Genomic DNA, 13086 nt, shown 5'->3' on the forward strand with positions numbered 1-13086 from the left:
ATATAGGTATCAATTAAAAATTTGTGTGTCCAACAAGGTATCAAAATAAAAATAATAGGACACGAAAACAAGACAACGAATCATCTTTCAAATACAATATGACTTTAAAAATCATTGAGTAAACTATTCAGATTTTAATTTCTTTTTAATGTTCGATAGGATCATAAATTTGATAAAACTTTTGCTTATCCGTAAGATTTTAAATCTATAATACCTTTAATAAAAAAAAGAAAACATCAGCGGGGATAGCTCAGTTGGGAGAACGTCAGACTGAAGATCTGAAGGTCGTGTGTTTGATCCACGCTCACCGCATATTTTTGGTTTTTCAATTGTTTTCCATATTTTTGGTTTTCAATTGTTTTCGAGTAAAAAGTTAGGTTATTAGCCTGATTCATGCGTTAATAGTTAATACTCATGTATTAATATCTTTTTATAGTTAGTTTTTTTTTTAAAGCAGTTTTACACATGTGTTGCGTTAGAACGGTTGCAACTAACAAAAAGTTATGGTTCATATTAGTAAAAAAGATTTATCAAACTAACCTGTCTTATAGCATACTTATATAAAATCGTCTCACACAAGTATTTGTGACCTTTTTGTCTTTGTGTAACCCCTCGCTTCGATTTCCTCACACGACATTTAGCGTGATAACTGCTGACAAGTCCTTCATAAATGGAGCTAACGTTATTTAAACATAATGTTCAATGCTTGTGAGTTGTGAGAGGATTGAGGGAGTTATGCATTGAATTGTTATTCTCGTAGACTCAAAGAAGAATGATAAAGACCCTTTTTCCCTTTATAACGTACTAATAGTTTGATTGAAACTTCTGTTTCCTTGGCCATAACGTTCCTTAGGGTCACGAGCATGGTGCCTTGGTACAATAACACGACTTTCGATCGTATTCCAACTTCGTGTTCCATCATATTTCACTCTCCCTCCATTTAGAACAATGACACATATATAGGTATCAATTAAAAATTTGTGTGTCCAACAACGTATCAAAATAAAAGTAATAGGACACGAAAACAAGACAACGAATCATCTTTCAAATACAATATGACTTTAAAAATCATTGAGTAAACTATTCAGTTTTAATTTCTTTTTTAATTTGTTCGATAGGATCATAAATTTGATAAAACTCTTGCTTATCCGTAAGATTTTAAATCTATAATACCTTTAATAAAAAAAAAGAAAACATCAGCGGGGATAGCTCAGTTGGGAGAGCGTCAGACTGAAGATCTGAAGGTCGCGTGTTCGATCCACGCTCACCGCATATTTTTGGTTTTTCAATTGTTTTCCATATTTTTGGTTTTCAATTGTTTTCGAGTAAAAAGTTAGGTTATTAGCCTGATTCATGCGTTAATAGTTAATACTCATGTATTAATATCTTTTTATAGTTAGTTTTTTTTTTAAAGCGGTTTTACACATGTGTTGCGTTAGAACGGTTGCAACTAACAAAAAGTTATGGTTCATATTAGTAAAAAATATTTATCAAACTAACTTGTCTTATAGTATACTTATATAAAATCGTCTCACACAAGTATTTGTGACCTTTTAGTCTTTGTGTAACCCCTCGCTTCGATTTCCTCACACGACATTTAGCGTGATAACTGCTGACAAGTCCTTCATAAATGGAGCTAACGTTATTTAAACATAATGTTCAATGCGTGTGACTTGTGAGAGGATTGAGGGAGTTATGCATTGAATTGTTATTCTCGTAGACTCAAAGAAGAATGATAAAGACCCTTTTTCCCTTTTTCCCTTTATAACGTACTAATAGTTTGATTGAAACTTCCGTTTCCTTGGCCATAACATTCCTTAGGGTCACGAGCATGGTGCCTTGGTACAATAACACGACTTTCGATCGTATTCCAACTTCGTGTTCCATCATATTTCACTCTCCCTCCATTTAGAACAATAACACATATATAGGTATCAATTAAAAATTTGTGTGTCCAACAAGGTATCAAAATAAAAGTAATAGGACACGAAAACAAGACAACGAATCATCTTTCAAATACAATATGACTTTAAAAATCATTGAGTAAACTATTCAGTTTTAATTTCCTTTTTAATTTGTTCGATAGGACCAAAAATTTGATAAAACTCTTGCTTATCCGTAAGATTTTAAATCTATAATACCTTTAATAAAAAAAAGAAAACATCAGCGGGGATAGCTCAGTTGGGAGAGCGTCAGACTGAAGATCTGAAGGTCGCGTGTTCGATCCACGCTCACCGCATATTTTTGGTTTTTCAATTGTTTTCCATATTTTTGGTTTTCAATTGTTTTCGAGTAAAAAGTTAGGTTATTAGCCTGATTCATGCGTTAATAGTTAATACTCATGTATTAATATCTTTTTATAGTTAGTTTTTTTTTAAAGCGGTTTTACACATGTGTTGCGTTAGAACGGTTGCAACTAACAAAAAGTTATGGTTCATATTAGTAAAAAATATTTATCAAACTAACCTGTCTTATAGCATACTTATATAAAATCGTCTCACACAAGTATTTGTGACCTTTTAATCTTTGTGTAACCCCTCGCTTCGATTTCCTCACACGACATTTAGCGTGATAACTGCTGACAAGTCCTTCATAAATGGAGCTAACGTTATTTAAACATCATGTTCAATGCTTGTGACTTGTGAGAGGATTGAGGGAGTTATGCATTGAATTGTTATTCTCGTAGACTCAAAGAAGAATGATAAAGACCATTTTTCCCTTTATAACGTACTGATAGTTTGATTGAAACTTCCGTTTCCTTGGCCATAACGTTCCTTAGGGTCACGAGCATGGTGCCTTGGTACAATAACACGACTTTCGATCGTATTCCAACTTCGTGTTCCATCATATTTCACTCTCCCTCCATTTAGAACAATGACACATATATAGGTATCAATTAAAAATTTGTGTGTCCAACAAGGTATCAAAATAAAAGTAATAGGACACGAAAACAAGACAACGAATCATCTTTCAAATACAATATGACTTTAAAAATCATTGAGTAAACTATTCAGTTTTAATTTCTTTTTTAATGTTCGATAGGATCATAAATTTGATAAAACTTTTGCTTATCCGTAAGATTTTAAATCTAAAATACCTTTAATAAAAAAAAGAAAACATCAACGGGGATAGCTCAGTTGGGAGAGCGTAAGACTGAAGATCTGAAGGTCGCGTGTTTGATCCACGCTCACCGCATATTTTTGGTTTTTCAATTGTTTTCCATATTTTTGGTTTTCAATTGTTTTCGAGTAAAAAGTTAGGTTATTAGCCTGATTCATGCGTTAATAGTTAATACTCATGTATTAATATCTTTTTATAGTTAGTTTTTTTTAAAGCGGTTTTACACATGTGTTGCTTTAGAACGGTTGCAACTAACAAAAAGTTATGGTTCATATTAGTAAAAAATATTTATCATACTAACCTGTCTTATAGTATACTTATATAAAATCGTCTCACACAAGTATTTGTGACCTTTTAGTCTTTATGTAACCCCTCGCTTCGATTTCCTCACACGACATTTAGCATGATAACTGTTGACAAGTCCTTCATAAATGGAGCTAACGTTATTTAAACATCATGTTCAATGCTTGTGACTTGTGAGAGGATTGAGGGAGTTATGCATTGAATTGTTATTCTCGTAGACTCAAAGAAGAATGATAAAGACCTTTTTTCCCTTTATAACGTACTGATAGTTTGATTGAAACTTCCGTTTCCTTGGCCATAACGTTCCTTAGGGTCACGAGCATGGTGCCTTGGTACAATAACACGACTTTCGATCGTATTCCAACTTCGTGTTCCATCATATTTCACTCTCACTCCATTTAGAAACATGACACATATATAGGTATCAATTAAAAATTTTTGTGTCCAACAAGGTATCAAAATAAAAGTAATAGGACACGAAAACAAGACAACAAATCATCTTTCAAATACAATATGACTTTAAAAATGATTGAGTAAACTATTCAGTTTTAATTTCTTTTTTAATTTGTTCGATAGGATCATAAATTTGATAAAACACTTGCTTATCTGTAAGATTTTAAATCTATAATACCTTTAATAAAAAAAAGAAAACATCAGCGGGGACAGCTCAGTTGGGAGAGCGTCAGACTGAAGATATGAAGGTCGCGTGTTCGATCCACGCTCACCGCATATTTTTGGTTTTTCAATTGTTTTCCATATTTTTGGTTTTCAATTGTTTTCGAGTAAAAAGTTGGGTTATTAGCCTGATTCATGCGTTAATATTTAATACTCATGTATTAATATCTTTTTATAGTTAGTTTTTTTTTTTTAAAGCGGTTTTACACATGTGTTGCGTTAGAACGGTTGCAACTAACAAAAAGTTATGGTTCATATTAGTAAAAAATATTTATCAAACTAACCTGTCTTATAGTATACTTATATAAAATCGTCTCACACAAGTATTTGTGACCTTTTAGTCTTTGTGTAACCCCTCGCTTCGATTTCCTCACACGACATTTAGTGTGATAACTGCTGACAAGTCCTTCATAAATGGAGCTAATGTTATTTAAACATAATGTTCAATGCTTGTGACTTGTGAGAGGATTGAGGGAGTTATGCATTGAATTGTTATTCTCGTAGACTCAAAGAAGAATGATAAAGACCCTTTTTCCCTTTTTCCCTTTATAACGTACTAATAGTTTGATTGAAACTTCCGTTTCCTTGGCCATATCATTCCTTAGGGTCACGAGCATGGTGCCTTGGTACAATAACACGACTTTCGATCGTATTCCAACTTCGTGTTCCATCATATTTCACTCTCCCTCCATTTAGAACAATGACACATATATAGGTATCAATTAAAAATTTGTGTGTCCAACAAGGTATCAAAATAAAAGTAATAGGACACGAAAACAAGACAACGAATCATCTTTCAAATACAATATGACTTTAAAAATCATTGAGTAAACTATTCAGTTTTAATTTCCTTTTTAATTTGTTCGATAGGATCAAAAATTTGATAACTCTTGCTTATCCGTAAGATTTTAAATCTATAATACCTTTAATAAAAAAAGAAAACATCAGCGGGGATAGCTCAGTTGGGAGAGCGTCAGACTGAAGATCTGAAGGTCGCGTGTTCGATCCACGCTCACCGCATATTTTTGGTTTTTCAATTGTTTTCCATATTTTTGGTTTTCAATTGTTTTCGAGTAAAAAGTTAGGTTATTAGCCTGATTCATGCGTTAATAGTTAATACTCATGTATTAATATCTTTTTATAGTTAGTTTTTTTTTTAAAGCGGTTTTACACATGTGTTGCGTTAGAACGGTTGCAACTAACAAAAAGTTATGGTTCATATTAGTAAAAAATATTTATCAAACTAACCTGTCTTATAGCATACTTATATAAAATCGTCTCACACAAGTATTTGTGACCTTTTAGTCTTTGTGTAACCCCTCGCTTCGATTTCCTCACACGAAATTTAGCGCGATAACTGCTGACATGTCCTTCATAAATGGAGCTAACATTATTTAAACATCATGTTCCATGCTTGTGACTTGTGAGAGGATTGATGGAGTTATGCATTGAATTGTTATTCTCGTAGACTCAAAGAAGAATGATAAAGACCCTTTTTCCCTTTATAACGTACTGATAGTTTGATTGAAACTTCCGTTTCCTTGGCCATAACGTTCCTTAGGGTCACGAGCATGGTGTGTAACACCCACATTTATTCAGGAGCCTTTAGCTAGACTTTCCCAAATAAATAGGACGGTTACCATCTCGGTTTCCCGAGGTAGTGAATAACAAAGTACAACAAACCAAAGTACTTTAAATTAAAACTTTAATGATTACATATATTTTACAATTTTGATCAACTAAGACTTAATATAAAATAATACAACTCGCAGCGGAAATAAATAAAGTGAATAAATAATCTATGTGATCTAGACTTCATCTAAGGTTCCAAGTTGAGCTCTCATCCCAATGCTTCCAAGTCAGCTAATCTTTAGTACCTGTCAAATCTGCTCCCCATAAAACGGTTCACCGCAGGTGTTCACGAATACACTGTCAACCACGAGGTTGAGTAGGAAACTAAACAATGAATGAGAATAAAGCAACCTGCAATATCACTGATACACAAATAAACTCTAACACCACATTCCCGTTCACTCCACACCACCGCACACATTCACTTCTAGACACACAGTCATATTCCACTTCCCACCACCGCACACACCCACTTCTAGACACACAGTCATACTCCTCTTCTAGACACACTGTCATACTCCAGGACACACAGTCCCGCCTCAGACACACAGCCTGGATAAACTGGACACACAGTCCCGCCTCAGACACACGGTCTGGATACACACAAAACTCATCTCCAAACTCCAACAACAATCAATAATAATGATAGTCTCAGTAATATAAACAAACAAACGTGATATAGAATAATGGCATAAGACAGAAAATCCAGCTAGGCAATAAAAAAAATCGTTGTAACCAGTTAAACTCCTCCTTCACCAATCCTCCACAATATACAATTAATCCATCTTTTAGTGGCATAAACAAAACAAGATTGAGTAGTTTCCTACCTGATAGCAAATCTTCAAGTCACACAAGCAATCAAATCGATCCTTTACAAATCCATAACCTACATAACATAATTATGTACAATTACAACATAACCAACCAATAATTATGCACTTATCCTAAGTCAATCACATCCTAATCCTTTTGACAACTTCAATGTTAAATCTCTAATTCTACCGTTTTACAGCACAGTTCAGTCTCGCTATAAAATTCATAATTAATTCACTAAAAATCCAAACGATGCAAGACCAATGGGGTTGGAACCCTAAGACACATATCTACAGTTCTTGTGAAATAGACTTTCTTCAAATTCTGGACTTCTCAGGGTTTTCTTGAAGGAATCATAAATACTGACGAATTCTGTCGCATAGAAAGTATTAACCTCTAAAATATGTTTAACAAATCCTTTTCAAGTGAAACAAAAGCCTAACATCATCTAGACTCTGCAATTTTAATGTATGAAAAAGACCTAACTCAATTTCAATTTATAAATTAGGTTTACAAAATAAACTTTAGACTTATAGTTCATTCGCGGATTCTCAGTCGACATGTTCATAAAGAATTTATTCTGGAAAATATACACGTTCAATTGCTGCGAGATTTTACAGGCATCAACTAGGCTTGAAAATAACCTAAGTCTACTCTTTACGTTTTCGAAGACAACGATTTTAAGGTGGTCTGATACTTCATTTAAGACAACTTACAAATTTACAGAACTGTTGTAATTTTATTCTTTAACAAAATTGTCACAAACTTAACTATAGATGATTATATTTAATCTAGACATGATTAGGTGATGAACTAAAACATAAAACATGCTTATAAGGATTAAAGATTAAAACTTTGAAAGATTATAGATGAACTTACAAAATAAAAGATTCAATCCAATGAAAGCAGATGCTAAAATCTCCAAATTGATTACTACCAAATTCCCTTTTCCCTTTTTATCTTCCTTCTTATTCTCCTTATCCCTTCCTAACTTGTATGTGATGTTGTAAAAGTGAATAAGTGATTTATGAATATGCTACCATGATATATATAGTAATAAGGTAGTATTATTTTAGGAAAATTTCTCTCTTTATTATTATTATTACTAGTTTGAATGCCCGTGCGTTGCAACGGGGTAATTAGCTTATTTATAATGCAAAAAAAATGTTATAAGCGTTTAATGTTTACATTATACGTCTAATGATTTGTTTACATATTATTAAAATATCTCTTTCAAAAAAAATAAAAGATTAATATATACGTGGGTTAACTCTTATTTATAATCATATAATCACCCCACCTTATACTAATTTTTCGATGTGGGACAATTCTACTATTTATAAGTAATATATTCACAAGAATTGGATTTTTTTTTTTTGGACAATTCTAATGTTTATACGTAATATATATTTATTAAACCTGCATTATTTTTCAATGTGGGACAAATAACATACTCAGAATTACACCATCTTTTTTGCATTTAGTTCGACATCCAATCAGATCTGGAATACCGAATGCAGACAATTGCTACTCATTATATCTAATAGTTATATTTAAATTTAATAATATGATCAAATACTCTCCATTAATATTTGTACTTTGTTTTTCTTCAAAAAAAATTTAACATAATTGAGATACGGAAATTTCCCGTGGTACCCCTTAGTTTTGTTAGATTTTCCGTGTTACCCCTACTTTTAAAAATCAGCCTATGGTACCTTTGAGATTCCATTTTTTTGCCCATGGTACCCCCCTAATGTAAAGGCTGTTAAATGGACGTTAAGTTTGATGGCGTGGCAATAAAATAACAATTAAAAAATAATACTCCCTTTATTGTTTTATTGGTACGTATATCTCTCTTTTAAATGCAAATTTAATTAACTACATCATTATAATATTGGAAATTTCTCATGGTAACCTTGAACTTTGATAGATTACACGTGCTACCATGGACGTTTGTTTTCTATTTTTTTTTAACATAATTAAAATATGTGCAAATGATAAGAACCTATACTCTAATGATAGAATATTTTTTAACACAATTCTAATTATATTATTTAAACATGGTATATTTACCACACCTACATTATTTTTCAATATGGGACATATAAAATCTATAGGTAGAAGATATAATGATATAAACTTTTAAGAGCTCTCCAAGACAATACTTAAGCGACTCAAAAGATTTTGGGTTGATGCCTAAGTTTCAAGGATGCTCATAGAATCACCCACCTTATGCTATATTTCGATGTGGGAAAATTCTATTTTTTATATGTAGTATATTTATCACACCTATATTATTTTTCAATGTGGAAGATATAACATACTATGAAATACACCATCTTTAATATGTGCAAATTATATGAAATCTATATATAATCTAATGATAACATTTCTTACCATGAATCTAATAATATTATTTTCATAATTTTTTTACCGACATTATTTTGTCAAATGAAATTTAAAAGTTTTTATATAAATATTAGAAACATCACTTGAATATAAAATAAGAAATACACAGTATATATTATAATAACTAAAAGATTTTCCAAACATTAACTTAGGTTAGAAATCATTATTGTAGAGACAGTAATACAAACTCTTTTAAGAGTTATCTCTGACAATACTTAAGGGTATCAAAAGATTTTGGCTTATGACTTCTATTTATAATCATAAGATCACCATGCCTTATGGTAATCTTTCGATGTGGGACAATTCTAATATTTATACATACATAGTATATTCACCACACTTACGTTACTTTTCAATGTAGGACAAATAACATACTAAGTACACATTTTGTTTTTTCACCTACTTTGACATCAACTTGATTTAATAATGAGAAAATACAATACTCCCTCCAATTCGTTATATTGTTCCCATTTGCTTTTGGCACGATACTTAAGAAATACTATTAAAAATGAATAAAGGACATTGGTGGGGTTGATGTTAGAAGAGAGAGATGAATTAATAGGAGTTAAATAATGAGTTGTGGGGCCAAAACATTAAGAAAAGTAATAAAATAGGAGTAAAAAAGTTGTGTGGGGTTTGATTATAGGAGAGAGAAATGAATAAAATAAGAGAAAAAAGTTACCAAAAAAGGAAAGGGGAACATTACTTGAATAATCCGTTTTGGGAAATAGGGAACATTATAGCGAATTGGAGGGAGTACAATATAGACTCTAATGATAGCATTTTTTTGTCACAATCTAATTATATGATTTTCATACGATACTTTATTTTCAAATGAAATATAAAGTTTTTATATCAAAATTATAAACATCACTTTAACATAATATAAAAAATGTATATAGTGATTTTTTGATTAATACCTAAGTTTTAAGGATGCCTCCTATTTATATTTATAGAATCACCCTACCGTATACTATTATTTCAATGTGAGATACATAATTTAATTATTTAGACGTAGTATGTTCATAATGCCTACATTATTTTTCAATGTGAAAGATATAACATACCAAGAAATACACGTCTCTTCTTAAAAAACCATTATTGTATACATATTATTTTTCTTTGAAGGTAAAACCACTTAGTTTCGATCATTAGATATGGATCTCTACATCGTACATATAACGATTCATTAACGCTCTATTACTGCATTCAGAAGACAACCATTAGTAAAATATTTAGTTTTGTATTGTGTCAGGAGACTACCATTAGTAAAACCTTTAGTTATTTTTTGATTTTCTTGTTCATGTTCTTAACTCTTTCCCGGGTAGCTCCCAACGATTTTCTATTTTTTATATCATATCGTAGATAATAATGATAGAAAATCTTAAGAGCTCTTTAAAACAACATTTATGAGACTCAAAAAATTTTGGGTGGATACATAAGTTCCAAATATGCATCCTATTTATATTCATAGGATCACATCACCTTATACTAATCTTTCGATGTGGGACAATTCTACTATTTATATGTAGTATATTCACCACACCTACTTATTTTCCAATGTGGGACAAAACATACTAAAATGTACACAATTTTACGTATTAAGAAGTACACCATCTTTAATATGTGCAAATAATATGAAATTTATACTCTAATGATAGTATTTTTTAACACAAAGCTAATTATATCATTTTCATAATTTCTTAACGATATTTTTTTGCCAAATGAAATGTAAAAGTTTGATATAAAAATTGGAAATATCACTTGAATATAAATTAGGAAATATACATATTATAATAATTAAAAGATTTTCCACTTTATTTTTACATCAAAAATTATACTTTCCTAAATTGATTTTTGATGATGTGGACGCTCTCAGATCGCTCGAAAAAACTCTCTTTTATATAGATATATAGATTATTATTATTATTATTATTATTATTATTATTATTATTATTATTATTATTATTATTATTATTATTATTATTATTATTATTATTATTATTATTATTATTATTATTATTATTATTATTATTATTATTATTATTATTATTATTATTATTATTATTATTATTATTATTATTATTATTATTATTATTATTATTATTATTACAACTACTACAACTATTATTACTATTACATATTATATTTCAATCTTTTCATAACTAGGATAACTATATACTCCCTTTACTAATTTATTACTAATATTAATAGGATTATTAATATTATAATTAATATTACCTTTACTTATTTTATTATTCTCCTTATTAATATTATTATTAAATCCCGAAATAATTCCCGATTACTACTCGTACTAAGCCAGTAAAATCTATCCCTACAATTATAGCACACGGCCCAAAGCCCTATTATTAGCTAAGCCCAATTACCGACTTGCTTACTCATTTTATGATTTAATTAACGTCTTATCTGCAACTATTATTAGAAATGCCATTAATTAACTATTTGAATTTCATAAATTATTCATACAAAATATTACCAAAATACGGGGTATCACATGGTGCCTTGGTACAATAACAAGACTTTCGATCGTATTCCAACTTTGTGTTCCATCATATTTCACTCTCCCTCCATTTAGCACAATGACACATATATAGGGGTATCAATTAAAAATTTGTGTGTCCAACAAGGTATCAAAATAAAAGAAATGGGACACGAAAACAAGACAACGAATCATCTTTCAAATACAACATGACTTTAAAAATCATTGAGTAAACTATTCAATTTTAATTTCTTTTTTAATTTGTTCGATAGGATCACAAATTTGATAAAACTCTTGCTTATCCGTAAGATTTTAAATCTATAATACCTTTAATAAGAAAAGAAAACATCAGTGGGGATAGCTCAGTTGGGAGAGCGTCAGACTGAAGATCTGAAGGTCGCGTGTTCGATCCACGCTCACCGCATATTTTTGGTTTTTCAATTGTTTTCCATATTTTTGGTTTTCAATTTTTTTCGAGTAAAAAGTTAGGTTATTAGCCTGATTCATGCGTTAATAGTTAATACTCATGTATTAATATCTTTTTATAGTTAGTTTTTTTTTAAAGCGGTTTTACACATGTGTTGCGTTAGAACGGTTGCAACTAACAAAAAGTTATGGTTCATATTAGTAAAAAATATTTATGAAACTAACCTGTCTTATAGTATACTTATATAAAATCGTCTCACACAAGTATTTGTGACCTTTTAGTCTTTGTGTAACCCCTCATTTCGATTTCCTCACACGACATTTAGCGTGATAACTGCTGACAAGTCCTTCATAAATGGAGCTAACGTTATTTAAACATCATGTTCCATGCTTGTGACTTGTCAGAGGATTGAGGGAGTTATGCATTGAATTGTTATTCTCGTAGACTCAAAGAAGAATGAAAAAGACCCTTTTTCCCTTTATAACGTACTGATAGTTTGATTGAAACTTCCGTTTCCTTGGCCATAACGTTCCTTAGGGTCATGAGCATGGTGCCTTGGTACAATAACACGACTTTCGATCGTATTCCAACTTCGTGTTCCATCATATTTCACTCTCCCTCCATTTAGCACAATGACACATAGGTATCAATTAAAAATTTGTGTGTCCAACAAGGTATCAAAATAAAAGTAATGGGACACGAAAACAAGACAACGAATCATCTTTCAAATACAACATGACTTTAAAAATCATTGAGTAAACTATTCAGTTTTAATTTCTTTTTTAATTTGTTCGATAGGATCACAAATTTGATAAAACTCTTGCTTATTCGTAAGATTTTAAATCTATAATACCTTTAATAAGAAAAGAAAACATCAGCGGGGATAGCTCAGTTGGGAGAGCGTCAGACTGAAGATCTGAAGGTCGCGTGTTCGATCTACGCTCACCGCATATTTTTGGTTTTCCAATTGTTTTCCATATTTTTGGTTTTCAATTGTTTTCGAGTAAAAAGTTAGGTTATTAGCCTGATTCATTCGTTAATAGTTAATACTCATGTATTAATATCTTTTTATAGTTAGTTTTTTTTTAAAGCGGTTTTACACATGTGTTGCGTTAGAATGGTTGCAACTAACAAAAACTTATGGTTCATATTAGTAAAAAATATTTATCAAACTAACCTGTCTTATAGCATACTTATAGAAAATCGT

General features: G+C 30.7%; 8 non-coding genes across 8 annotated transcripts; all 8 read left to right on the forward strand.

The window, feature by feature from the left end:
- The first annotated feature begins 239 nt into the window (after positions 1 to 239).
- On the forward strand, positions 240 to 312 carry TRNAF-GAA (transfer RNA phenylalanine (anticodon GAA)). The gene has a single exon. It is a non-coding gene; the product is annotated as a tRNA-Phe (tRNA).
- An 887-nt stretch (positions 313 to 1199) lies between these two features.
- Positions 1200 to 1272, forward strand: TRNAF-GAA (transfer RNA phenylalanine (anticodon GAA)). Its single transcript has one exon. It is a non-coding gene; the product is annotated as a tRNA-Phe (tRNA).
- An 894-nt stretch (positions 1273 to 2166) lies between these two features.
- TRNAF-GAA (transfer RNA phenylalanine (anticodon GAA)) lies at positions 2167 to 2239 on the forward strand. Its single transcript has one exon. It is a non-coding gene; the product is annotated as a tRNA-Phe (tRNA).
- An 883-nt stretch (positions 2240 to 3122) lies between these two features.
- Positions 3123 to 3195, forward strand: TRNAF-GAA (transfer RNA phenylalanine (anticodon GAA)). The gene has a single exon. It is a non-coding gene; the product is annotated as a tRNA-Phe (tRNA).
- An 884-nt stretch (positions 3196 to 4079) lies between these two features.
- Positions 4080 to 4152, forward strand: TRNAF-GAA (transfer RNA phenylalanine (anticodon GAA)). The gene has a single exon. It is a non-coding gene; the product is annotated as a tRNA-Phe (tRNA).
- An 893-nt stretch (positions 4153 to 5045) lies between these two features.
- Positions 5046 to 5118, forward strand: TRNAF-GAA (transfer RNA phenylalanine (anticodon GAA)). The gene has a single exon. It is a non-coding gene; the product is annotated as a tRNA-Phe (tRNA).
- A 6685-nt stretch (positions 5119 to 11803) lies between these two features.
- On the forward strand, positions 11804 to 11876 carry TRNAF-GAA (transfer RNA phenylalanine (anticodon GAA)). Its single transcript has one exon. It is a non-coding gene; the product is annotated as a tRNA-Phe (tRNA).
- An 880-nt stretch (positions 11877 to 12756) lies between these two features.
- On the forward strand, positions 12757 to 12829 carry TRNAF-GAA (transfer RNA phenylalanine (anticodon GAA)). Its single transcript has one exon. It is a non-coding gene; the product is annotated as a tRNA-Phe (tRNA).
- The last annotated feature ends 257 nt before the right edge of the window (positions 12830 to 13086 follow it).

Source organism: Silene latifolia, chromosome 4 (genome assembly GCF_048544455.1).
Source record: "Silene latifolia isolate original U9 population chromosome 4, ASM4854445v1, whole genome shotgun sequence".
NCBI classification, from domain to species: Eukaryota; Viridiplantae; Streptophyta; class Magnoliopsida; order Caryophyllales; family Caryophyllaceae; genus Silene; species Silene latifolia.